Source organism: Fringilla coelebs, assembly GCF_963513975.1.
Source record: "Fringilla coelebs genome assembly, chromosome: 6".
In the NCBI taxonomy this organism is placed as follows: domain Eukaryota; kingdom Metazoa; phylum Chordata; class Aves; order Passeriformes; family Fringillidae; genus Fringilla; species Fringilla coelebs.
In genome coordinates, this window is record NC_140034.1 from 43,499,788 (window position 1) to 43,526,284 (window position 26,497).

The window sequence follows — 26,497 nt, forward strand, 5'->3', positions numbered from 1 at the left end:
TTTTAAACAACACCACCAACAAAATTTCAATACTGGCTGTCAAGCACTCACAACAAATTTGATCAGTACTTGCTAACATTTTCATGCTACAATATTAGTATGGTACTTCCAAGCACTTGCTGAGGCTTGAAACAACAGAGACACTTCATTTTTCGCACTGACGCAAATGTAAATTTTTTAACGTGCTGTGCTGCTAAAGTTAGACAGCCTTCATCTGAGTGAGAAACCAGTCATGGGGACTACAAGTTAGCCAACAGCTTCTAGGTAGGACATGTGAAGAAGTATCCTTGGTAGAAATCTACCTAGACAATGGCAGGGACACAGCCTCCTCCCCTCCTGCTGAGCCCAAGTGATCCCAGAGCTGTCAGGTGAATATTTGAGGTGTAAATAAATGTATGGCTGAGTTTAAATTTCCATGTCAGTAGCAATGCATTGCTGGGCAGGTCTTCATACACATAAACCTGCGCAGCTTCATCTTCCTTCATCGCTGGCCTTCATTTATGGCCAACAGCTGTTTCTATCTTTAAATGATTAATACTTCATTTTGAAAGATAAGGAAAATGGTCAACTTGTCTACACTATTATAAAATTCACTGGCCTGTGAGAGGAGTAACTGCAAAAGGAGTAACACCAATAATCTTTCTCTTAGCGTATTTCCCCTTAAAGCACAAGGTATGCATTTCTTTTAATTGTGTTAAAAGGAAATGGGTGGATAATGATATACACTGCAGATCTACTTAGAAAGAAAGTTACTCAAAATCTAGCATTCAGGAAGCTTTAAATAATTTTTTTTCTTGCACTGTTTTTTCTCCTTCCCTTCCCCCATACCTCTACAGAAGTGAAAAAATCCAAATCTTATTTTTACAAGTCCCAACATTTATCTTGGTACAAAACTTGTATAATATACTCTTTTTCAAGCAAAAGGGCAATTCTGACACCACAAAACCCAGAGGAACGGATGGCATCCCTCAGCACCCAACTAGGTAAGTGAAAAACCACTGTCACCACCAGCGACCGATCTCCTCCTTGAAGTTGATTATTGCATTGCTCTAATTTTTGCTCAGCTCAGTATTATACAGCTGTGCACATGATACATGCATCATACTTCTTAGGAAAACAGAAAACTGTTTTATTGCTCATTGACTACTATAAATGTTAATAACTGTTCCACAGCCTCTATTCTTCTTGCTGCTTTCATACTCTTTAAGGGAACAATGTTTTTGCCTCACACAACAAACTGACCCCATTCGCTGGATTTTCAGCTTGACTGGTCATTTCTTTGAACTGATGACTTAAAGTGGTAGACACTGTATTTCTACCATTTATTTGTGAAAGAATTAATGATATATTTTAAATTTGGGTAACCTGAGGACTGCTGCACTTAGCTATGCAGAGAAACTGAGCAGAAGCACCTGAATGAGCAGCACTGAACACAGAATTCACATCAATGAACTGTAAAACACACAATATTTTACATGATGCAGGGTTTATATTAATTCTTTTCAGTATGTACAGAATTATATAAAATTCAGAATGGTAAATGGCTTTAAATTTCAATGGCTTAGAAGTTTCCTTTCAGACTCCACTTCTGAAGATGCTGAAACAAAACAGTGTCTTCTCACACACCGATTACAAGCAATTCACAGACAAAAACTGTTCTTTGCTGAGGTGAGGGGGCATGGGAGCGTGCCAGGTTTGGATTGCCAATAAATCAAGAAGCAATGAGTCTCCTCTCCCTAGCAACTCCACAGCACTTGTGTCATCCTCCAAACTCCACACACAGGGCTTGTATGTTGTAACTTCAGGGGAATGGAGGCCACCATATACACAGACTGTGTGAGCATGATCCTTATGAAGATGCCAACAAAGAAATTACTTTCCAAATAAAAAGCCTCAATAGAACACCAGATGCTTCTTCCTGCAGTTAATTAGTAACAGCAAAAATTCTCCCCCACCTCTGTAATAGAAAAAAAGGCCTCAGTGCCTTCCCAGTTCTCATGTTTGGCTTTCATCACTGATTTGCAACAAAAATTCCTCTATTTCCAAGAAAAGCAGATCTAAATGAGCAGAAACTGATATTTTGAGGAAGCACACTCTAGAAACACTTTTAATTGCACTGTTTTAGTGAGAAGGTATTAACTTCTTCCTGGTAATTAGTGGATTTAATTAATAAGGACAGTCTTTCAAAGAACTAAAATCTGACTTTCTAATGCACAACAAGCTTAATGGAAAAAAACCTACATAAAATCAGAAGCAGGGATAGCATACCTAGAGTCATTAAAATTATATGTCAAGACTACAAAAAGGCTATCCAAGTCCTTTATCTTCTCAGGAGACAAAAATTATCTGTGTAAGCAAAAATAACCCCAACAAAAACCCCCAAAACAAAATCGATAATAAGAGACACATTATAAACTTTGATTCATCATTATTTACTTAGACAAAGCAAAACAGTGATTTAATCATATTCTGATGTTCTGATACTTCCATTTAATCACTGGACTAATTTCAAATGGAAATATAAAAATATGAAAAGGCATAAAAACATTTGACAGAGATTTAGAGGCCAGAGTAAGTATTTTGAGATCACAATGTAAATACTTATTTTGCAAATATCCTCTTCTTACCACATAATTTTTTATACAACTCAAAAGTGTTCTTATAGGAATTCCTAGTTGAAATGAATCTTCAGTATTAAACTCTTCTTGCTGCTCAAGAGGATTAACAAGGCATAAAAGAGTCATGCTAAAAAACAACGACTAATGTCTACAATCAGACTGTATCTCTTCTGTAATTAGAAGGGGAACTACATTTTTCCTATTGCAATTCAAATTGCTGATTGATACAAGCATTTTCCCCAAACTGAAAAATGCCCATTTCAGCCATGCACAGGTCACACAGTGGTTCTGCTGGCAGTCAGAATAATGAAGTATTAAAAGCTTTTTTTGGAAACTCAACATAGAGGAGCTCCACATTGCTAGAAATGAAATAATCTCCTGGGAAGAACATGATTTGAACTGAACTGCAAACATACAGCAGAATCCAATCAATCCAACCCTACTCCAAAACACCTTGTTGGAGGTGCTCTGGGAACTGCATGAATTAACTCCTAACCTTTCCAAGGTCATGTCCAAAGGAGAAATGGATTCCCAACTTCTTCCTGAGCAATGTTTTCAAGTGAACTTGTGACAGTATGTTTCTGTCCTGCTGGATATAAAAAAAAAAGATACTAATGCTTACTGTCTTTTTAATATCTTTTTATGAGGGCATGTAGTGACAGAACAAAGGGGGTGGCTCTAAACTGAAAGCAGATTCAGATTATGTATTAGGTAGAAATTCTTTACAGTGAGGGAGGTGAGGCACTGGAAGAAGCTGTCCAGAGAAGTCATGGATGCACCATCTCATTCAAGGTTAGGCTGGGTGAGTCTCTGGGCAAACTGATGCAGTAGGAAGTATCCCTGCCCCTGGCAGAGAGCTTGGCACTAGATGATCTTTGAAGTCCCAACCCAAACTGGTGTTAATGATTCTATGATTAAGTAAGCAATCAACAAATAGTTTACATAAATCTCTAACTATACCCTTTGAAGATAAAGGAAATGCTACTGCTATCTTAAAAATCTGGGGGAAAAATTATTGCAACAGAAACTTGCTGTAAGTCACATAGTAGGATCACAGATGATCAAGGAACTAAATTCATTCTCTCAAATCTTTGATTAGATGGCCCAAGTGTCAAGGATGCTTTGTTTCATCTTTATGATCTCTGGCGATGATTACAGTGTGTCAGGAAGCCTTTAGACAGATCACTCCTATATTTCTCCTCTAGTTAAAAGCCGAGTAAAAATAGAAAGAAAATATTTTTATAAATAAAAAACTATATCTTGATTTGCAAAACCAGTTGCCAACAATGTAGATCCTCTTAGTAACACTGAGAAGGATCAAGAGCAAGGAATACCTTCACATATTCAGCAAGTAAGCACTCTGAATCACACTGTCAAATGCTTGACCAAATGTCAGACTCCCTCCAGCAGCTCTCTTCCTTCTCTGGAGGATGCATTCAAGAAGCTAAGCTCCACAAATATACCTAGAAAATCCTGCTTCCCTAGGAAAATGCTCTGTATAGAGGAATCATTAGAATCATTACAATATCAATAAAACAGCAGATTAAGACCACAAGACTTATCAGCAATATCCTGCTCCCAAGTCTGTCAATACAGCCATGGCTACACCAGCACAAGCAGCTGGGATGTTCCCATTTACTCTGCAATTGGTCTGGAGTACAAACAACAATAAATTGTGGCACCATAGTGGACTGGAAAATTCAGGAAAAACAAATGACATTAAAACATCCTTCTTTACATTTCTGAAGATTAAGATAGCTCCTGTTTTTAGGTGAAATCTATTCAGCATAGGATGGCAGTATGAAGCATGCAGGGAGTATCTGCTCACATATGGGGCTTCAATACCTTTCCTAGATTAGCGGCATTCTGCTGAGCAACTGCATCCCCAGCACAAGTCTGCAGTCTGAAATCAAAAATACCTGGGCCATAATGCAAAGTGCTACTTTGGGTTAAGAAATTTCTTAGAAACAAGTACCTGCATCAGAAAACATTGTGCTGGATAGACATCATCACCAGTCTTTCTTCAGCTAACCTAAACTCAGTGCTGCAGTTAACAACAAAAATATTGGCTACATCTGTACCTCTGACTGACAGAAGAGCAAACATTCCCAGGATTAACAATTCTGGAGCCATGGTCTTGTACCGATCCTATGCTCTGGTACAAGGCAGTTTGAAGGAAGACAGTACTGATCATCAATGCCTTATCCATAGGCATGCATTTTCATTCTTTTGGGTAGAAAAATAGGGTGGTTGTTTGTATGAATGCTTTAGCTTTGTTCATTTTTACAGTTACTAGTCACTTATAGGAATTCTACTATAGTTCAGGGGCAATATTATTCTCATGGATCAGGGAACAAAAGTAATAGAGAGCAGAGAAACAGAGTCACAAGGTTTGCATAGACAGTTATAACAGAGAAGGCAAAGAATTTATAGTATGAAAGGATGCAAATACAAAAAGCTTAATGTTAACCTGACGTGATGCCAAAGAAATAAAACAGATTGAAAAGAAAATATTTGACAGTACATTCTCTGGATCATTAACAATGTCTAAAAATATCCTTGGTCAGCAGCTTTCCTTGACACAGACGATCTGTTTAAAAAAGCAAGTCAGCCTCCCACTAAATCCTGATCAATAAAAAAATCCACAGGATACAGTAACATCTTCTCTTGGCAAGTTAAATAACCAGTGCTTTGAAAATCTAAACATGGTAGTGAGTGAACTAACAATTAAAGCAGCAGAAAGCTGTGGAGGCACATGAGGGAGAAGTGCAGAGGACAGAAGTCAGAAATACCAGTGTTCAAGCTGCACATCAAAATGCCACTCATAAGCACTTGATTTACATAGCTGATCTGAAAACTCATGTAAATAAATATTTCCTTTGGAAGAAATATCTACTTGGCATACAAGGATCAATCACATGATTACATGTTAATAGACAGAAACAGAATGCTCTGAATGCATTTAATTATAGTAATGGGAACCAGAAGGGAAAACATTACCCACTGGAGTGACAGAGACTATGGCAAGCTATTCTGATAGAAAATCAAATGTTATTCCAGAGTTTTCTATGTGTAGCCCTTTGCTCTAACAATTTTAAACACAAAAACTCAGCACTTACATGATACCATTAACAGCAAAACAAACTAAAATATAACTAGCATAACCCTGGCATGGCACAATTATTTGAAATCCCTCTAGAGTGACTGTAACACACCATAAAAGCTCAGCCACAACACAATCTAGAGCTGACTTCTTTATCTGTGCCACAGAGGCACAACAGATCTTGAAACAGGCACAAACTTACTTAGCAACAGCTCAAGACATTTCACTCATCCTTGACAGAGGCAATGTAGTTGTCAACACAGGAAATTATACACAACTCTGACATTCAAGTGTGAAGTTTCTAATTTTAAAGGTTCATCTTGAAAAAGGTCTAGCTCAATTTTTACACAGCAAAGTGTCTGAAGTGGCCTATTTTCAAGGCACAAAAATGTGATGAAACAGGAATATCCACAGCAAAATATCTGGGGTAAAATATAGGAAGCACGCCAACATTATTTCAGCTTTCAAATCAATCTCTGTATTGGACAAGGAGCAAACCAAAAGCTTTGACTTTTAATGCCCACAGTGATGAGTTGAACATGCATGAACCAGATCATGGAAAATGAGCCCACCAGAAGCAGAGATTCTCTGGATCTGCTGCTCTCTGGAAGCCAAGACCACACTGCAGAAGCTGGCAGGTTCCACCACTGAACACTTACACTGCAGCTCACGAGCCTCCCCTGACAGCGAGACAGCACTTGGGATGTGATGAACCTGTGATGTTTCACTGCTTCACAATGAAGCCTTATCTTCATCCCTATCGGGCTGCAGATGCCAAGACAACAAAAAATGCAACTGATTCATCTTGGGTGTGAGAAGGAAGAGCAATGTTCAAACCAGACAGTGCTGTAAAGACATCACAGAGGTTATATTGACTAATTATCGAGTTACTGCTTTTCACTCTAAGCTTAAAACCACATGGAAGTGATCAGATTTAATATTTTAAAAAACTGACCCTCACCTCTAGCTATATACATGTTAAATATTGAGCAACAATCAAACTACAAGTTTAGTAGTGCTAAGAAGCTGCATTGTCCATGTTCTCAGCGTAACACAGACCTGTGGAGGAAAGTTCTTTGCCAACACAAACCTCTCAATTTAACAGGTAAAATTCCCTTCCATCCTGAACAGCAATCCCAACTTCATCCATTGCAAGCTTCCAAGCCATAATTTATGGACTGACAAACTTTTAAGGTTAAAGACACGTTAACTAATGTGCCTTGAAGTATGATCTTGAACAATCTGCCTATTGAATCCCCCCTCCCAAACGTGAGAGCTAGAAGGAATTTATTTTCAGAGAAGGATGGGACAATTTGTGAATGCTATTTCCAATAGCACTTGACAGCACTCACAAAAAGTAGTTTTGGTACCATGTACCACATACTGTGCCTTCACAGAAGAACACTATTCTCCCAGTTTAAATAAATCCTCCCATGCACATCACCTATCCCTACCAGCTCCTGCCTGTACATAACTAACACCCACAACTGGACTCTAATGAGCCTTCTAATTCTACTTTTCTAGTAGGTGAACTACCTGACATGAGAGCTGCCCTCCAGCCAGGAAAGTTCCAAGCAACAGGATGTTTCATTCCCCTCATGTTGGATCAGACATACAATCAAGAACAAATACTTCAGGCCTCCGGGTGTAACAGGAATAAGGCTTTGTCAAACCTCACTCCCCTGACAAGCACTTCCTGTACTGTACTAGAAAAAAATAGGGACCCAACACTAATTTTTATTTTTTTTAGCCAAATAGCCAGAAGGCTTTGTTCTATGTATTTTCACACAGCCTCACAACACATCCCCTTCCTAAAAGAAAGCCAGTAAATATGCAGCAGTAACCCCCAAGCTTTAGTGGGATGCACACAATACCATGCAGGACACTGTCTCATTTGGCAAACACTGCCATCACACAGTTAGATTTGTTTGGTTTATATTGTCAGGGTACTTTACACTTTTAAAGATTAGTTATAAATCAAAGCAACATGACTCTTTTTCAACAGAACAGAGAGTCCTACCCAGCTTTTGCAGATGCATCTCATGCAGTTCTATAGACACTAATTCTCCTGGCAACTGCACAAGTTAACAAAACCACATTTACATAATAGGATTGTGTAATAAACTCTTGGAAACCGAATCTCAAAGTTAACAGTCGGCTCTTTGTCAATGTTAATGATGTGCATACTTGTGTGCATGTGAGTGGGCAACAATCATCTGCAAAATGAAAAAACTGCATTAGCATTAAATTTTGAATTTTCTGTGTCTTGCTTGGGTTGCAGATTTAATTACTTTTTAATACAGGCTTCTTGTCCATTTTCTGAAAAGGGAAATAAATAAAGGATTGTGAAAAATGAAATGCATCCACAGAACGTTATGGCTTTAGCCAAGTGATTATTTTAAACTGTTTTAATGTTTTGAAAGCTTTGTCTCAAGTAATCAAACACCAGTTTAAGGAGGCTGTTCATGATATTTATGAATGCAATTGCCACAGCAATTTATTCTCAAGCTATTAGCTCATTGGGTCTCATGAGTCAAACACAGGATTAGGGTAAATGACTTTCCTGAGATGCTTGTGACAGTGTAAGACAGGAAAAAAGGGAATCAAAAAGCTACTGCCAATAGTAGAAATAGGAATTCGGCAAGTTAAATGCTCACTTTCATCAGGAACACTGCCACACCACCATGCTAAAAGAGTCACAACATTCAAGGCTTTGTCTCAGATGAAAGCACAAGATCCTCATTGAAATATAGTCCTGTATTTAAAAAGTGTTAGTAAACTGCAAATCAGTATCTGATTTGCAGTTTACTGGCACTTTTCACAGGACCCAGATTACAACTTCCCTTAGGCTGTGCCCCATCACCCTCAATGCAATTTTTCTGGAAAGCAAGAAAAACCCCAGAGCTGGCACTACCACAGAACCAATTGTTCACAGAGAGCAAAGCAGTTCTTCTGTGTGAGCTCTCAGGACTCCCACTTTGCCTTCTGGACTTCTATGAACATGTATCTTCCGAGTAAGCTCGTGTAATGAACTTAGCTACAGGTAGTTTGCAAGGGAAAACTGACATTAGGATGTACCTAAGAGAAGACAGACTGAAAAACTTGAACTTTGGAAGCCCATTTGGAAGTATTTTAAAGATGTAGTAGTAAGCTGTAAGAAATGATGGTGAATCTGTAGAGCGGGAAGTTCTCCCTCTTCTGTAGGAATGAGAACTACACCAATGCTAAGGACTCCTGCTGCAGTGACAGCTGTACCTCGATGAACCAAACCTGTGCTTCATTTAAAGCCCACTTGGGCAGAACATAGGTGGCATCATAATTCATAATAGTAAATGTTTTTAAATGACAACAGACAGGAGTTTTGTCCTTGCAAGGAATGAACCTTCACAACCTTGGGTAAGCAAGTGGAACTAGAGAAAGCAGCAGCTTTCTCCAGGGCTGACAGAACAGATGGCTAAGGTGCAGCATGAAATCAAGAGGGAAAAGACAGGTTGATAATATCTTCTGAAAATGCTCCCACTCACACATTACTGCCAGAGAACAGACTTCTCCCTCTCTTTTCTTAGACTGCATAGTGGTAAAGGACCTTGTCTCCCACTTACATCTACTTTTGCACCTTTCCCACTACTTCTCCACCAACAGAACGAAAACCACATCAGCCAAACCACAGCTGTACCACATACCATTTATCACCAGAGGGGGGAAAACTACCCAGGGGAAGGGTGACACCAAACTGCCAAGCCCACAAGGCCTAGCAGAAAAACCTAGAGCTTCTCATGTCACTAAGGGACACTGTGCAACAGTCAGCATCCCCTTCAGATTCATCAGAAAATTACAAATAAGCTGGTGTAGAGGATACCAGAGAATTCTTCCCAGTTAGACAGAGAAGAGAGTCAAGCCCTCAGAATAACCATCACAAGCAATAAACACTCCTTTTTGTGTTCTGCACTGGGTGACATACTCCCTCATTTCAGCAAGCACCCCTGTCTCAGCAAATGAAGATCACTGAACATCTACCTGCACTTCCAGATGTTCTGCCCAAAGGGCAAAGGAAAGAATTTTCACCAGCAGGGGCTGGTACAGCATTGCCAGTGAATGAATGAGATGGAGTAAAGAATGACAGAAGGAAAACACCTTTTAACAAGCAGCAGCAACAACTGGAAGTTTTAAGAGATACTGGTGGGGCAGAAGAAAGAAAAAGTAGGACTCACAGACTTCACTATTATGGCCAAAGAGATGTCCCTTTCTACCTCACTGAATTCCCTCTGAAAGTTTCTATTATTTTCTTCTTCTTCTCCTTCCAGCCTCCTATGGAAGGGCTCCTAACCAGATGTTTTCTGGATCTTTCATGCAATACTTGGCTAGTACAAATGCTTTTCTGCTGCTTGAAATAATTTTCATGCAGCCTGAGAGTGCCTAAGAAAACAGATGCTGTTGGGCACTTGCTGAGGCTACAGCAGAGCTACCTTTACCCACAGCAGCTGGACACCAGGCAAAGCTCCCTCCCTGCAACAAACCCTGGCCATTCCCTGGGCCAGGCAGGGGACAAGGGCCTGGAACTGGATCTTGCCCAAGGAACCAGCTAAATAGGGAGAGGAAACGCCAAGCATTTATCCCCCCAGGATCACAAGATACACTTTCAGTCTGGAACACTAAATGTAAACTATGTAGAGTGAAAGTAAGGTTCAGAAATTGAGATCCAGCAAAAAAACACAAATAGGTAATAAATTCAGCTGGACTGAGGATGAATTCATGTGATTTTCAGAGTCACTGACTCTGAAAACCTACCTCAGTTACTTCCATCCATGGAGAGAGAAACTAGCGCCAAGAAAAATGAAAGAGTATCCTTGTTTGATCGTTGTTTTGAGTTCCAGAGATCAAAAAATCCCAAACAGTATAATAAATAATAAAAAATGAAGTCATAACATGCGTATCCCTCCTGTACTCCTCTGAAATGAAGCACCTATGCAAACACATGAGACTGGCAGGAAAGAAGACCTTCTAACAGATAGAATGCAGAGGACAGAATGAGATCAGCCCAGGTTGAACCATGCACAAAATGTCAACAGAAAGGTCAATGTTTGAAGATGAAGCCACAGGGCAGCAATTTAGTAACTTCCTAATGACAAAATGGGCCTAAACGCAGCTGATCTAACCACTGGAAAAGTATTAAGCTAAAAGACAAGCTCAGTGCTACATGATCCTACCTCTAGACAATGAGAATCTTCTAGCAAGAGTAATTTAGCAAGACTCAGCAAGAACTGGTCCACAAGACCTTATTAAAAAAAAATGCAGCTGGGATTGAGTGTTCATTAAAAACAGGAAGCACATTTAATGTATAGTTCACAGAAAGAGTGGAAGCAGCCCAGTGAAGGGCAAACCTCACTTAGCATCAGTTTTCATCCAAAACAACTGAGATTAATTCAATATCCTATTCAGGATAAATCAAAGAGTTTGCTCTGGATGCAAAACACAAAGGAAAGGTAAAAGTTAAGAGTCATTCTACACTACAGCCTTGTAGAGGCCATGAAACCACATAGTCTATGTAACACTTGAGTTTTCCTTGGCTTTAGAGCAGAGGTGAGGTTAGAACAGAAAAACATGTGAGAGCTGCAGTTACAATAATCCCCCAGAAACAGTAATTAAATCCTCACAGCCTGAGGCCTTGAAACTTAGATTGAACAAAGCACAGCAGAGTGTACAGGACAGGGAAACTGAATTGTCAAGATACGGTGATCCTTCTTGAAGCCTCTAACAAGGAGATAAGTGGAAATAAGGACTCTGTGATATCTGCTCCAGTCAGCATTCTTTTAGGCAGGGAGAAGCCTCACTTGTATTAAGTTATCTTTGGTGCTTCATTATTTACCTCAAGAAAACCCACACTGATGCTATAAATGATTGAATCTGCAGCCAAATTAAAAAAAATTTGACAAAGATTTATTATATTAATTACAAATTATCAAAAATCCCCCACTCCTGGGGGGGGGGCAGATGACACCGCCCGTTCTGGTGGCGGCGCAGCCACCCGGACCCACGGAGCCCCCGCCCTGGGAGGCATTCCCGACGCCGCCCGTGCCTGCAAGGGGCCAGGCCGCCATGGGGCCATGAGGCAAGGAGGTGGAAGATCCTCCAGCAGCACTCATTGCCTCCCCGCTTCCGCCACACGCCAGTGAGCTCGCACGGGTACAGACCAGAGCAAACATGCCTCTACACGTCCGCGCATTCGAGCTCCCCAGGATCCAGCGGACTGTGGCGGGCGATGCGGTCAAACAAAGACACACAAGTCCAGCACTTGAATGCGCCAAACATCAGCCAGACCACGTACCTTCCAATCTCCCTCCCTCCCCATTTTTCCATGCAAAAATGGATCATTTTCTCCTTGGACTTTTCCCACCCTCTGTGGATTTTCATCCCAGTGCCCCAACATCCACCCCAAAGGACTACCTCTAGGGATTTCTGGTAAGACTTTCTCGGGGACTTGGGAGGGTTTTTCCTGAACTTTCCTCTGATGTCTGCTCTTCCCCAATCCCATTTTCTCAGGAAAGGCTGTGACTTTTCTTACCTTTTCTCGCTTTGCTGGGACTGTCGTTTCGAGTCCTGTTTTTCCTTCCAATGTTGGATTCTCCTGTTTGCGAACAGGCGCCAGCCTGACCAGGTCGAGCAGTGAACCGCTCTGCTGACCCATGGGCTGTTTTTTGTTTTTCTCTTACCTGCTTTCCTGGTTTCAGAAGGTGGACAGGCTCCTGGAACTCACCAGGCCCCTCTCTCCCCTCCTGATCCCAAACGTGACTGACTTTCCCCCTAGACTCTTCCCCGAGCCCCTGGTCTTGTGTGTTTCGAACCAAGCCTTCCTCTTCCCCCTCGCCTGACCACGTCCCTCATGGGATAGTGGAACTGCAGCCTCGGGGTCCACACTTGCCTCGTGACAATATCACGTCTCACACACGTGTCTGATCACACTCCACCCAAGCACGCAGTACTTACGGTTCTTTTTCTTGCATGGATCTCCTCATGCACATCGAGTTTTTACGGATGAAAAAAACCTCGAGTCTCAGAAATTTCTCTCGATCTTTCCGAGCCGAGAATCAGGCCCTTTATGTCCCTTGGCTGTGGCTCTGTTTGCAGCACACGGCTCCAATTACAATCCACAGCTTTTGGTGGCTCTTTTGTGGATCTGATTGGCTTCAGAATTCAATTCCCGCTCGGGCCACTGAATTCAGTGGGGCGGCCCCCGAGCAGGAAAAGGGTTTCCCAAACCCCATTATCAGATCACGTCGGGTTGTCACCAAATTGTTATATATGATTGTGATTAATATAATAAATCTTGGTCAGATTTTCTTTAATTTGGCTGCAGATTCAAACTATCAAAAATCTGCCACAGCATCAACTCTGGAATTTGGCGCTGGGTGAACCTGGATCCAACTGACAGAGTGCCAGCGTTTCCCTAGAGGTTCACCCCGACCATCTGGTACAGCCTGCTTATATCCCCAATATTTTCCCTGAGGCCTGAATAACAGGATGTCCCTTGTGTTTCTTCATATGTAGAGTCAGAACACAGGGATGCAAAGGTCAGTCCCGGTTCTTCTACAACCATCTAGTTCTTCCTGGATGTTCTTTTTCACATGAATAACCGAGTCCATACGGATGCAAAAGGCAAGCCTGATGTCTGTATAGCTTTCTTTCATATGTACTCGGGTGGTGCAGGTGCTTCGAGATGACTGATGTAATCACATTTCTCCTGAAAGGCTTAATCATCTCAAGGAAGACAACAGTTCATGGCCCAGGAAGGCTTCATTCTTAAGCTAAAGACTTGATATTATCTTTAGTGTGGTCCGGGAACTGATTGAATAGAAATAGGACTATGCTCCCGGCCGGAGTGGTCGATTAATAGAATATTTTATACATACACATATTTACTTATAGCATGAATTAACCATACATCTATAACACTGACATTATATAAAAGGGTGATCTTCTCAAGTTTGCCTAGGGGTACAGAACCTACTAGAAGTTGACCTTATTTGTGCACCTAAACAAATGTTTTGGAAAAAAAACCCCACTTAATTTTTGGCTTTCTTGTTGGGACAGAGCCATAGCACACATAAAAGAGACACATTCCTTTCTCAGTGTGAAAATGGCAGAAGTGTGCAGCACCTTCTTCATTTCCTTGGCTTCCTCATTGCATAGTAAAAGTAGAAGGGAAAAGGGTATGGAAAAGAAAAGAAAAAAGCAAAAAGCTAAAGAAGTCTGTCTGAATTATCAGGAGAAGAGACAGAATATGATGTGATTGCAATTCCAGAGACAACTACCATAAGAGTAAAGTAATGGTTTTGGAGAGGCAGTCCTGCAGCCCCTGGAAAAGAACAAATTGAAGAAGCCTGATTAATTTTTTTTCCCGCCCCTATCTCCCACAACTGAAGAACTTGGAGAAGAGCACAGCAGAGAACTCCACCCTGTTACGCATGACAAAGACTTGTGGTTGAAAAAAGCCAAGGAAGATTTTTCTCTGAAGTATCACTCACAGAACTCATGGCAGTGAGGAATGCTTCTGGACAACTGCTGGCAGCGGCCTGTGCTCAACCCTGCTGCAAAGGCTTCCTCCTGCTCCTCCCTATTAATGTATGAGCAGGCAACAGTTCCTGCTCTGCGCCCCAATTTCTGCAAAGCCACATTTGCTGCTGTGTGCTGCACATGGCTGGGTTTGGCCAAAGGCTCACCCCTAGCCTACACTCCAGTAGCAGACGATTAACCCAGTTCTTGTGGAAACTTCCTCCTCTAGCAGATGCTTAACGCAGTAACTTCTTTCAAGATATTCCCCCCACCACCTCCTTCCACTGCAAGGGTTTGGTTCCAGTGTCCAAAAGGAAGGTACTGCAGCCAACAAACACACCTCATGTCAAAAGCATCAGGACACTGCCCCCACCTAGCAAACCACAGGCAAGGAACTGCTAGCAGCATCAGAGAAACTCGTGACACATGCTATAAATCATGGCCATAAAATACAAGCAGTACAAATAATATGGTAAAAAAGGCAGAACGGAAATTCCTGCTCTAACAGCTATAGCACAACCAGAGCAGAAACTGACTCCTTTTCTCACCTGATTGTGAACTGCAGACACCATTAAACCTCTGCTGAAAGAAACACACAACTGCTATGAATACTGCCAGTTGGCAATGTTCTTATAGAGGGCCACTGTCTGGCGATCTCGTTGGAGAAGCTATGTGGTCCAGAGATGGAAGAGAAAAGAACTTATACCCAGTCTTCTCAGGGAGATGTGTGATTTTTGCTCCTGCCTGTGTTTTGAGGGTTTTCTTATATTTGTTTATGTTTTAAGCCTAGATGATCTCCTGCCCCTCCAAGGTGACACTAAAAAATGAGAACAATGATTGCGTAGTTGATTAGGGCAACAAAACTTTTTTATGTTTTAACTAGCACTAGTAGAGTGAAGTCTGGATACGGCTTAGTGCAGAGTTCCCCCTGTCTAACACATTCAGAAAAGGCAAAAACAAACATGTGACAAAAAAACAAGATGCAAAATCTGAAGATGGAAAGAAACCAAAGCAAACAATCAGAAACGAGTGAGGAAAAGCCCTTGATGTCTTACAAGAAAGAAGGCAACAAAAAAAAGGGGGGGGGGGGGAGCAGCACAAGTGTGACTTAATTTCTTTACTTGAAGAGCTTTTCCAACAAAGGAAAGTAGAGAATATGGTGAAGGTGAAATGATGAATGAAAGAGCTCAGAAACAGGAGAAACAGGTTCAGTATGTTTCCACTACTCTGTGTTTACACCAGGCTTTCTGGAAAGATTGACCATATTGCTGATGTACAGATAAGAGAGACAGAAACCAAAAGCATTCAGGTACCTTGCTGGGAAGTGCATTATTCAAAGGTTAACTCATTGCACAGTGGTTTTCCAGGTGCTTGGTTTCCCACCTCAGACAGGCCATACAGCTTGCAAAGGCATCTGCTGGGATCTGTCTCCAAGATGTAGGCTCACAGCATCACATCTGGTCTGCACGTTTCCTCAGGCACTTCCAGCCAGCACTCCTTCACATACAGAGTCTTGAATTACATCCACCTTGGCCAAGAAGGCACTCCCTGAATATTTTCTTGCAATTATCAGTCATGGCTAGAACCTGATCTCATATGGCTGCCAACTAACCATCAACTGGGATTTACATATCAAGAGGTGCAAAAGGTAGTCTGGAAAACAAGGGAGAGGCCAGCAGTGGCTTCCACAAACACTCAGTGATTCAATCATACGTGCTGTGAATTCAATGAAAAAAGCAAGAATTTGGGCTCAGGATTGTAAACCGTGGCAGCTAATTCATCACAAAACTGATCATGTGTGCATATGAACAGCATGTTACTACCACTTCAGTCGTAATTATAGGAGCTGCCTCCCACACAACAGCTATTGACAAGACCATGGCCAACTGACCCTTTCACAAAATGCAATTAAGAAAAAAAAAAAAAGGAAGAGCATGGCTTAAGCTATCTGTGATGTACAGCTATGCAGTACTATTTTCACAGTAAGCTTTGCTCTCTGCCACCAGGCCTCATCTTTTATCCCAACAGCTGCTTCCATCCTCTCACTCCTGTTGTAGCCTCCCTGCTGTCTGAACCCATCTCTGCAGAACCTCTCTATCGAATCAATCCCAAACACACCTGTTCCTATCTGGTCAGACAAATTCTGCTTTAATAGCAAGTAAAAACAACAAAGAAAATCAACCTGGAATTTGTTCAGTTTTGAATGGTACACGTGGTTTTCTCATTCCCCTTCTTGTGGTTGATCACAGTTGACCAGTTTTTAAGCAAGGACACAACTTCCCTCACAGCATTGCATTCCTAAAGTCACACACTTATTGTTTTCTAATTCTAAAGTATGAAATAAAAAAATTAAATTGGATAGTGACTTACTGTAAGGATCCATACAATATTCCCTTGCAGTATTCCCACAACTATTGATTCTTTCAAGTATCAGCACAAGATACCTTAGAGAGCCTCCATTTAATTGCACATAATGTTCCCTTTCCCTCAAACTAACTCCAAACCACATCCTCACAAACCAGTCAGTCAGGCTCCAGCCACCATGGACTTCAAAGTTGACTGACAGAACAGTTCAAGTTTTAGTTCAGAAAACCTCTGAGGTCTAGAACTTGTGCTGCAGCACAGTTCTTAGTCTTCTGTAGAGAACCATAAACACTATTCACCATGGAAAAAAAGCTCAAAAACTTTTAAAGTGTTTTCCTGACAGCTATCACTAAATCAAGGCTGGTGTTTGCTCACTATTCAGCATGAAGGAGGCAGAGGAAAAAGACAATCTACAAAAAAACCACTTGAACAAATGGAACAAGTTAGTTTTTAATTCCTGGGTAACATATTTCCTACCCCTTAACAAAAACACCAGATCCTCAAAATTACATCCACTTAAGAACTCAATAATAATTACATTTACTGTAGTGCATTAATGCTGTTAGAAGCTTTGAAAGCTTCTGCTTTGAAGCTGCAGAGGATGTACTTCAGCACCAATGACTAGACTGAAGAATGATTGGCTGGTGTACTGCAGCTGACTGACAATACTCAGAACTTATTAATAATTTATTTTCTTCAAATGATATAATATTTTACACACCATTTAAAAGTTTGATATTTTTCTGATGCAAAATAGAGGGGAGGCATACAACCCAAACTGCCCAAGGTTATTTACCACATCAGTAGCAGAGAGCATCAGACAACTCCAGCTGCTGCCACTTCTGTGGCAGGACACAAGAACAGGCACTCTCAAGTGTCTCTGCTTTCAGCCACGTTAATGGAAGCACTATTTAATCATAGGGTGCCACAGCATATGTCACAGTTGAGACAGCCACAGTACACAGAGTATCCCTATACAGTTTCAGAAAGCTTCAACCCATACAGAATAACAACTTACCACGTCAGAAGGCTTCAGGCATCTGCCCATACAGACTAACATCCCCTCACTTCAGAAGGCTGCAAGCATCTGCTCCTCTTGCTCCTTAGCCCAGCCTTTTATACCCCTCATGTTCATGCATTGCACCTGTGTGCCCTCTGTTCCCTTTGTGGTTGGTCAGTGCCCCTGGGCACTCCGTGGCTCATTGCTGTCAATGCTGCTCAGCTGCTTCTCACAGCTGTGCCCATTGGGGACGAGGCTCAGCTGCAGCCCCACCCCAATTACCATGAACTGTGTCCATACAATAGGGCATAGAATCAACAGGAGCTCTGAACCCAATGCTTCCACTCACCAGGTTGTGACCACCCCTAATAGCCCATACCTGTTTTGATATCTGAACTGAACAGAGATGCTAAAAGCACCATATGAGACCATACCCTTCACACTTCTCCCCCTGCTCATTCTCCAGGTTTTACTGTTTGCATAGACTCTATATTAAAAATAAACAGAAAATTAATTATTCGGCTTCTAATTCGCATTGCATGTTGATGTTTATGTAATTGAAAACCATATAATTACTTTATGTTTTAATATCCCTCATAAATATGGATTTTTTTTAACACAATGCTTTACAGCAAATTAGCACCAAAAATCTGGTAACGTGAGATGGGAGCATGAGTTCCTTTGCCAAGCTCAGGGAACAGCATGAACACTAAATACTGGTGTGATGTCTCTCATCACTTCACAATTTTCAGCAGGCAGAAGAAAATCCGCTGCAGTTCCCGGCTTTGCTAGGAAGCCTGATCAGACTCTGGGACACAAGTTTGAATGCAAGAGCAGCAAAGAAGGAAAATCTAGAATTCAACAGCCTCATCCTTCACACATTTACAGGTACTGAAATGCTTGGCTGAGGATGAATCTCAGCTTAACCTAAAGCCTGGCAAGAAACATACTTTTTCGTGATAATCCACTTACTCATCACGTTTCATTTGCTAGTTTTAGATCAGGCAGTATGAAATACCTTTCTCTGGAACCCTGGCAGGCAACTGGCTTGGGCTTGAAAGCCATCCTCAAGCAATGTGTGCTCCACAGTGAATACAGCACACTGGCATAGCAACTTAAGTGTGATCTACAATAAAGAATCAAATGCCTTCAGCTGCAGAAGTTAATGCTTCCATTGACCTGGGTGGGACCAGCACATGGAAGGAGTGGGCATGAAGATCACTAAGGTCTGGTAGATACACCTTGACATTAATATCACCTCAGTGATTTGGTATCCCCCACAATTCAGTTTTCCATACCTTTGTCCTATGGGATGATATAAAATCATATTTTCTGTAAGGCAGAATAAAACTGCAGCGATGCAGCACAGTGAAGTGAAACCACTTAGAGAAAAGCAAGAACCACCCTAAACAAGGATTTCTCAAAGTAATAGATACAAACTGGCAAGGCCTGTTGAGGTCCTGCAGTCACGGAATCACTCCTAGGGACGATTCTGCATTTCTACCTCTCTCCTCCCTACAAACCAAGTGCATTGCAGCAGCACAGATTCTAGATAAAGGGACATCTGGTTAACCTGGAGCCACTGACCTTGTTGCTGCTGAGCAAATGTCAGTAAAACTTCTCAGCAGAGCTTGGTAACCCTGCTCTAGGGGACTGTCTACACTGAAAACATACTGCTTTAGGTCAATCACATAATTGGCTATGTACTAAACTGCTACACAATCTGAATGGAGACCCTTTTACATCTGGCCATGTTGGCTCTGCTTGTGGCTTTAGCTTTGCATAAGAACAAACATACAAGCTCTGACAGAGTTCATATGCCACAAATTATTCCCAGATATAACTGAAGTAGGGAAAAGATACAGATTTTAACCACATGCAAAACTAGTTACATCTGGGGACAGAGTTGCAGCCTGACATTTTAGAAGCCACATCTTCCAACTTTATTGTTGGCAGCTGCAGGTGGAAAAAAACCAAAACAAAATTTAAAAACTACCCCAAAGTTGGACATTCAAGTAGCTGAGATCTGTTTCCCCCCTCCCCCACACACAGGTATACGCAATAAAACTGCTCTTCTTGCCAATTCCAGTGCTGCAGAAAAAAAATGTCCAACTCCTAAAAAGAAAGAAAGGGACAGTGGCACCCTCTCCCCAAGTCCCAGTGCAAACTACTGAGTGCAGCCACCTCCCTCAATAGTTCATCTTGGGAAATGTTACAAACACAACAATGCCAGACCAAGATTAACAAAGGCACTGAAGCATAAATTAACCTCACACTTTTTGCTGACCTGGTTAATGCACACAGGTCTCAAAGCTAGATTTAGGCTAAAGCATTATTACCACCAGAGATTAATGCCAGTAATCAGACTAAACAGCAAGGTTTAACTAAAAGTGCAGGGTTGATAGGGCCAGACCTGGTGGGAGAGCCATGCAGACCAGCTCCCAGATGGGCTTGAAAGTAGAATTACAGGCTGGGGCAGGCCAGTGATGAATGAGGGTTAGAACATGAAACAGAAGACACAGCCAAGCTAACTCCCACTCTGCTAGTGAGAGTGTCTCTTCAGTACTTAACCCAGGACACCTTTGTGGAGGCTCTTCCATGACAAATGTTCGCTATTACAACTCCCATTTTCCAACAAAAAACAGGTTGCCCCAGTACTGAAACTGCAATAACAGAAGGTTTCATTTTAAATACAAATGCTATAATCATTTTCTACAGCAACTATAGAAAATACACTTGGTCACCTTACCTGGAACTGATTTTGTTTCACAGCAAGTCAAAGATTAACATCTGTGCCTTTTATTTGGATTTCCCCCAGTGACAGCAAAAAGACTTGGGTCTGGCACCTACAGTCCAGTAACAGGAGCCTTTTGCACAATTAGACCACACTGACATAATGAAAAGTTAATGCAATTCAGCAGCCAGGGCATGGCATGACATGCCAATACATACAGGGTATTTCAAACACCAACATAATGTTATAAACTTGTGGAAAATGTATTTCACGGGAATTTATTTATTTTTACTAATGAGAGATAATTTAATGAGCCTCAAGATCAATGGGGAAAAATAATGTCCTTTATTTTACACTTGTCTTCCTCAACTGTAACGTTTTGTAGCCTGTTTTTGAAGTTTTGAAGCACAGGCAATGAAACTGGATATCCGTGTCATCACCTCTTTCGGGAACTTTTAATTAGACGTAAATGCCACAAAGTGAAGGTAAGAATATCTGGACACAAGTGTTCAGAGCTCACATTTAATCACTTGCAGGTGAGAAGACTCCATGTCTTTTCAGACTCAGTTCCCAAGTCTTCTCATCAGCCACTTGATGAAAAAAAGTATCCCTGCACCGCCTGTTTTTGTAAGTAGCCTAAGAACTGCAATTTCAGTTCCAGCAACAAAAAAACCAACCAAGCAAAATTAAAAACCATGGTATTACAATAAAAGTCCAGTGAGACCGGCACTTCCATGATGGGAGTAAGCTATGCCTTGAGGTAAGGCATTTTGAAGTACCTCTGTCTACAAAACATATTAACACAAGTGGAGGCACAATGGTAGCTCTCCATCCTTACTATCTTCAAGGAATCGTTTTCAGGTCAAGGGGATTGTTGACAGATCCTATTTTTCTTCCCTATTATGTCTGATAAAGCTGTTGGTAAACATGGTGACTCCAGGTGACACAACATCCCATACAAGACTTGACCTAGATTATAAAACTCATTTTTACAGTAGTCAAGTCATTATCTGCTGGTAACTCTGAGCTTGAAGTCATCAAAGGTGAGCTGAGCAAGTGACTAGGTAAAGAGTCTGGACACCTCCCAGATCTAGAAACACCTTTCAAAGTAAGTTTGTTGTCCATTTGAAGACTTGGAGTTGTTGCTTGTCTATTGCCACATCAAAGTTGCTCTTAATAGAACATCTGTGCTCCAAACAAGAGCAGCATTACATTTTGGCAGCATGTCTTTTATTACTCTGCCAAAATGACAGGCATGTAGAAGCAACATGCTGGTCTACAAGGAGACTATTCCTTATCGACATTTGCCTGTCCTACATTTGCAACTAAACCTCATCAAACTCACAAGTTTAGGGAGCTGAGAGGCATAGCAACTCAAATCCACTTGTACCAGCTGTCTGGACCTCTCCTTGAGATCCCCACATCTATTTTAAAGTGCTTTAATTCCAAAGCCTCCATGCACAGTGAAGTAATAGTTCCTCTCTCAATCCTCCTCAGAAGATACCATGTTTCTGAATGAGCCTGGGCCCATCTACAGTAATGGCTGGTTATTATCAGCTGTTCTTATCAAATGATCAACAATCCATTTTACAAATGATGGCCTGCCCTGGGAGGCAGCACAGACCACAGAGTCCATGTGCTGTCAAAATAAACACAGAGATGAACTCGCCCGTCACCTGAAAGGTCAGTACCAACCACATGACCACCTGCCTCCCATAGCCCACCCTACCTGTTAGACCCCATGTTAGTCCCAAATAGATGGATGCATTTTTTCCTTGACAAGAACACTCTCAAATAAATAATCTTTTGAGGAGAAAAAAGGGAAAGAAGAGGAAGCATGGATTCAGGGAATGGAGAAACATAGGAAAGAAAAAATTAACAGCTAACAAAACCATTTCCATTAGTAAGTAATACAAAAGAAGGATATTAGAGAGCTAAATATGGTCAGGCAAAGCCTTCATTTAATAACACATTCAGTGACATTTTACTTGTGTCCTTCTTTGTGTTTCTGCTTCTATTCAGTCTGCCCCTGAGTATTAAATTCCTGCTGCAGGCTGAATCTGGGCTAAGATTATGCACAATAATTGCAAGTTGAGCTTCAGTTTACAGACTGAGACAATAATGAGTCAGAGAGACTCAATAAAACCCTGTATACAGACAGGATCAGACTACAAAGCCCTGGGATGTCTAAGCGATATCACAGCATTTGGGAATTTCAGAATTTCAATTTATCATGTGCAAAGGGCTGGTTACAAGCTCCATACAGAGTGGGATGTTCCGGGAGCTATTTGTGCTTGATAAACTAGGTTTCGTGGTATTTCATTGAAATTTAGAGTATGTGTGTTCCACTTAGCTGTCAGTTCTAAAATGCATTTTGCATTGCAACTCAATCATGCAAACAGTAGCAATGGTGCTTACTTCTACAGCCAGCCCACTTCCAGCTTTGCCTATAACTTAATCCACAGAAATTATCATCACAGAATTCATATTATCACTTAAAGATTCATTTTAGGAAGTCATCATTTTGAATTATTTTCCTCTTACTCAACACAGGGTCAGATTTTTTACTTTTTACTATGCTGACAAGTTTTATATAAGCAATTTATAAATGCCCCAGAGAAATGAACATAGACTTCTAAAACTATGCAACCTTCTAAATCTGTTTTAGAATACTGGGGTATATAAAAATCATAATGCAAATTCAAGGAAAAGATACACAAAAAATAAAAGGAGGAGGTATCCACATGGACAGCAGTAGACATTATCAAATAGACAGAACAAGAAGTAACTTCTGAACGCTTGCAAAACATTTGATTTATAAGTTGACCACAATAGTACTGTTTACAAACAACTGCAGAGCTAGAATTTCAGGAATATAACTGAAGTCAAGAGCCTCTCTTTACAGCAGCAGACAGAGTGAATACAGACTAGCAGCAATAAAACTCCCTTTCCTAGGCAACAGGGTTAAAGCTAGTAAAGGTATTCAGCAACTTAGATGGAGAAAAAAGAAGGGCTGTGAAAGAAAAACGGGTTTGAATTAAACTACCCAGTATGCTTTTGTTAGCATTGAAGTCTTCAAAACTAAAAATACAAAATGGAGGAAAAGAAGAACTGTGAGGACACATTTAGATTAAAAAAACCCCAAACCAATTAAGAGAATAAATTAAACACAGTCCTAGAGCCGAACAAATTTATATGGTTGTTGGAAGATACTGAAAAGGAGTAATTCCTTCCAAATTGAGTGGATGCCTGTCACAGAACAGGAAATCCCCCCAGCAACAGATAGGCCAGAGGAGTACACCCAGAGTAGATGCTCTGAATGATTAAGATTAACACTGTCAGCTAAATAGAAGCATAGGAGAAAAGTGTGTGTGGGAGAGAAACTTTCCTCTGAATTGAGATTAAAAAAACACAGAACAGGAGCAGAAATTTCTAATCACTGCTGGTTTTGTTAAACCTGGAGTAAAGCCCTAGAAAGAACAGTTCTTAAATAATTCATGTGTTTGATTGCTGTGGATAATCCAAGCAATTATAACTTCCATCCAATCCCAAAACTCAAGCACATACTTTGATGACTACATCACATTCCAGATAAAGGGAAGTATTTTGCCATGCTACTTCACTTCTGGAAAACTGAGGTGACCAAAGTATAGCTGGAGTGGGATTAAAAGAACTGCTCTGAAGTTCATCATGGCAGTGACAAGAGCTATAGATAACTTCTGTGAGGAATTAGAGAAGAATTCTTTGACTTGCTGCTAAATTGGCACTTTTTAATCTGACACTTTCCTCATGACATACAAACCTTTGTAAAATACTCAACATTCAGTTATAAGTGTTAAGGAGAAAGGAGGACAGGAACATCCTCCAAAATTTGATCTTCTCATTTTCACAACTAAATCATGGGGGGCCCTCCCTCATGTCAAATGAATCTGCTCTTATTCGTGACTAAAATTAATCTTCATAAATGCATGTCTTCAGGTTCATCTCAAATTGCAGCATGCTAGCAAAGCTGTTATTCATCGACGATGGCACATTTTGAAGTGTTCCATGTCAAAGCTGGCTCAGTACATTTTTCACTAGGAGGCCACATTCCTGTTTTCCTTGTCTGCAGAGTGACCCTTCTTGACTGAAAGGATCCTTATGCATGGAGACGTATTTGACACAAACCAAACTGATATACTACTGGAGCTTTGCAGTAATGACAGCAGGAAAAAGGAGGCCTTTGAAGTTCACAGAAGAGCAGGAAGAGGTGATAATTTAAAAAGCTTGTCAGTATACCCAAGAGCAGAAGGAGGGCAAAGTAGCAATTAATAATTCACACTTCTATTTCCCATGTTGTCATAGTATCTCAAAACAGTTTGCAAACATTGATTAAGTCTAATGGCATGCCCCTGCAGCAGATAAGCACGGCTGAAGCTCTATTCCTACCAGCCAGGATGGCACTCTGGGAGCATTTCCTTTAGCTGATCTATGCCCTCTCTTTCTCATCTGTTGAATGGTGATAACGACACTATCACGCAGTGGTTCAGAAGCTTAGTGACTCCTAAATCAACACATTAACAAATACAGCACACAATGACAATCTCATATGTCAGATTACACTGAACTAAAACTACCACATTTGACATAACACAACCAGTGGGAAGAAAGCCCTCTATCTTCATTTTATAACACCCTACAGATTTGCCTTGCTCTGTCCCTAAGTACCCACAGCACTTGAGTTCTAGTTAATGCCCAGGATATTTGGGTACTGTGTGAACACGAACACATTGTAATTACAGTAATTAGATCTGCTGTAGAAAGAATTGTGAGAAATTAAAGACCGTCCACAGCAGCATCTAATTCCCAATTAACACAAAGTAGCTGCTGTGTTTGCATGCCAGGACAGACATACCCATAGCTGCAAGCTCCAGAGGGAACCGTCATTGATATTCAGATGGGAAGTTGAACACATCACACTGTTTTAATCCTAGCTTTGAAAGACAGGTACCCACACATTGTCCACTTACAGATGGTGAAACAGCAATTCAGGGAGGCTCTGAGCTGCCAAAGGGAAAAGCCAATTACACAGGTTCCCCACAACCAGCATTTCACTTTGGGAACTCCTCATTCCCAACCCCATACTTGGACCATTTGTTTTTTAAATTAGCCCACAACCACGGCTGTTCTTGTCCTAATAGAGAGAGTTTCTTCTTCCTTGTTTGGGCCTTTATCACACATATAATCAGAAAGAATTACTTTGCTTACCCTCTTACTAGTCTAACATTTCCAGAAGCACCAAATATGAAGACAAAAGTAACAGCTTCATGAAATACAGCTCTTTTCTTCTCTTGAGCCTGATAGTCAGTTCCAAAAGCAGATTGTCATGACAACAAACAACCTGGAGGCAATCCAGCCAATTAATCTGCAGAGGAGGCAGTCATCCCAGTCTAAGAGAATAGCACTGCTACCTTAACTTCAGAAGCCAAAATAAAAAAAAAAAGAGAGAAAGCAAAAGAAACCTTCCCACCCACATTAATGTGATTAGGCTGCCTTAGAGCCGTAGTGAAGAACAGCCCACCCCTAGGCACGTGCTAGGCCCTCGGCAGCCCTTTTGTACTGACAGAGCAGGGGCAGGCCAGACCCTCTCCAAGGCTCTGCTCCAAGCACAGCTACATTCCCAGGCTGTGATGTAGTTCAGCACGCAGAAGAGTTAGCAAGATGACCTCTCCAACCTTTACATGTGGAGCCAAGAAAAGAGCTCATAGGTTAAGCAGAGGTATGACACAGAAGAGTCTGTCACACACCACTGCTATAAACCCCTGTTTTGTTAGCATTGCTTTTGTGTGTTCTTCCTCTTCCTATGAGTTGTCAAGAATATTTATCAGCTCAGGATTATTTTTTATCAGCATCTTAAGCTCAGGATTCTTTTATTTTCTACAAAGGACTAATTCATCAGTGCAAGTAGATAGTAAAGTAATTGTCCTTCAATTTCACTAATTACAACTTCCTTCATATGCTGCTTTATCTCTCTTCATCTGTCCTGCTTTCTACAGGCTGAAGCACACCACATCTCCCCTGAAAATATCCACCATCTCCCATATTTTTTCTACTCTGGCTTCTTGGTAGTAACTCAGACATTAAAATGT

At 41.1% G+C, this 26,497-nt stretch overlaps 1 protein-coding gene across 1 annotated transcript in view; it reads right to left on the reverse strand.

Annotated features, from left to right (window-relative positions):
* LDLRAD3 (low density lipoprotein receptor class A domain containing 3) overlaps window positions 1-26,497 on the reverse strand; it is a gene marked incomplete at both ends in the record, with an annotated part of 104,785 nt that overhangs the window by 21,227 nt on the left and 57,061 nt on the right. The window lies entirely within an intron of this gene.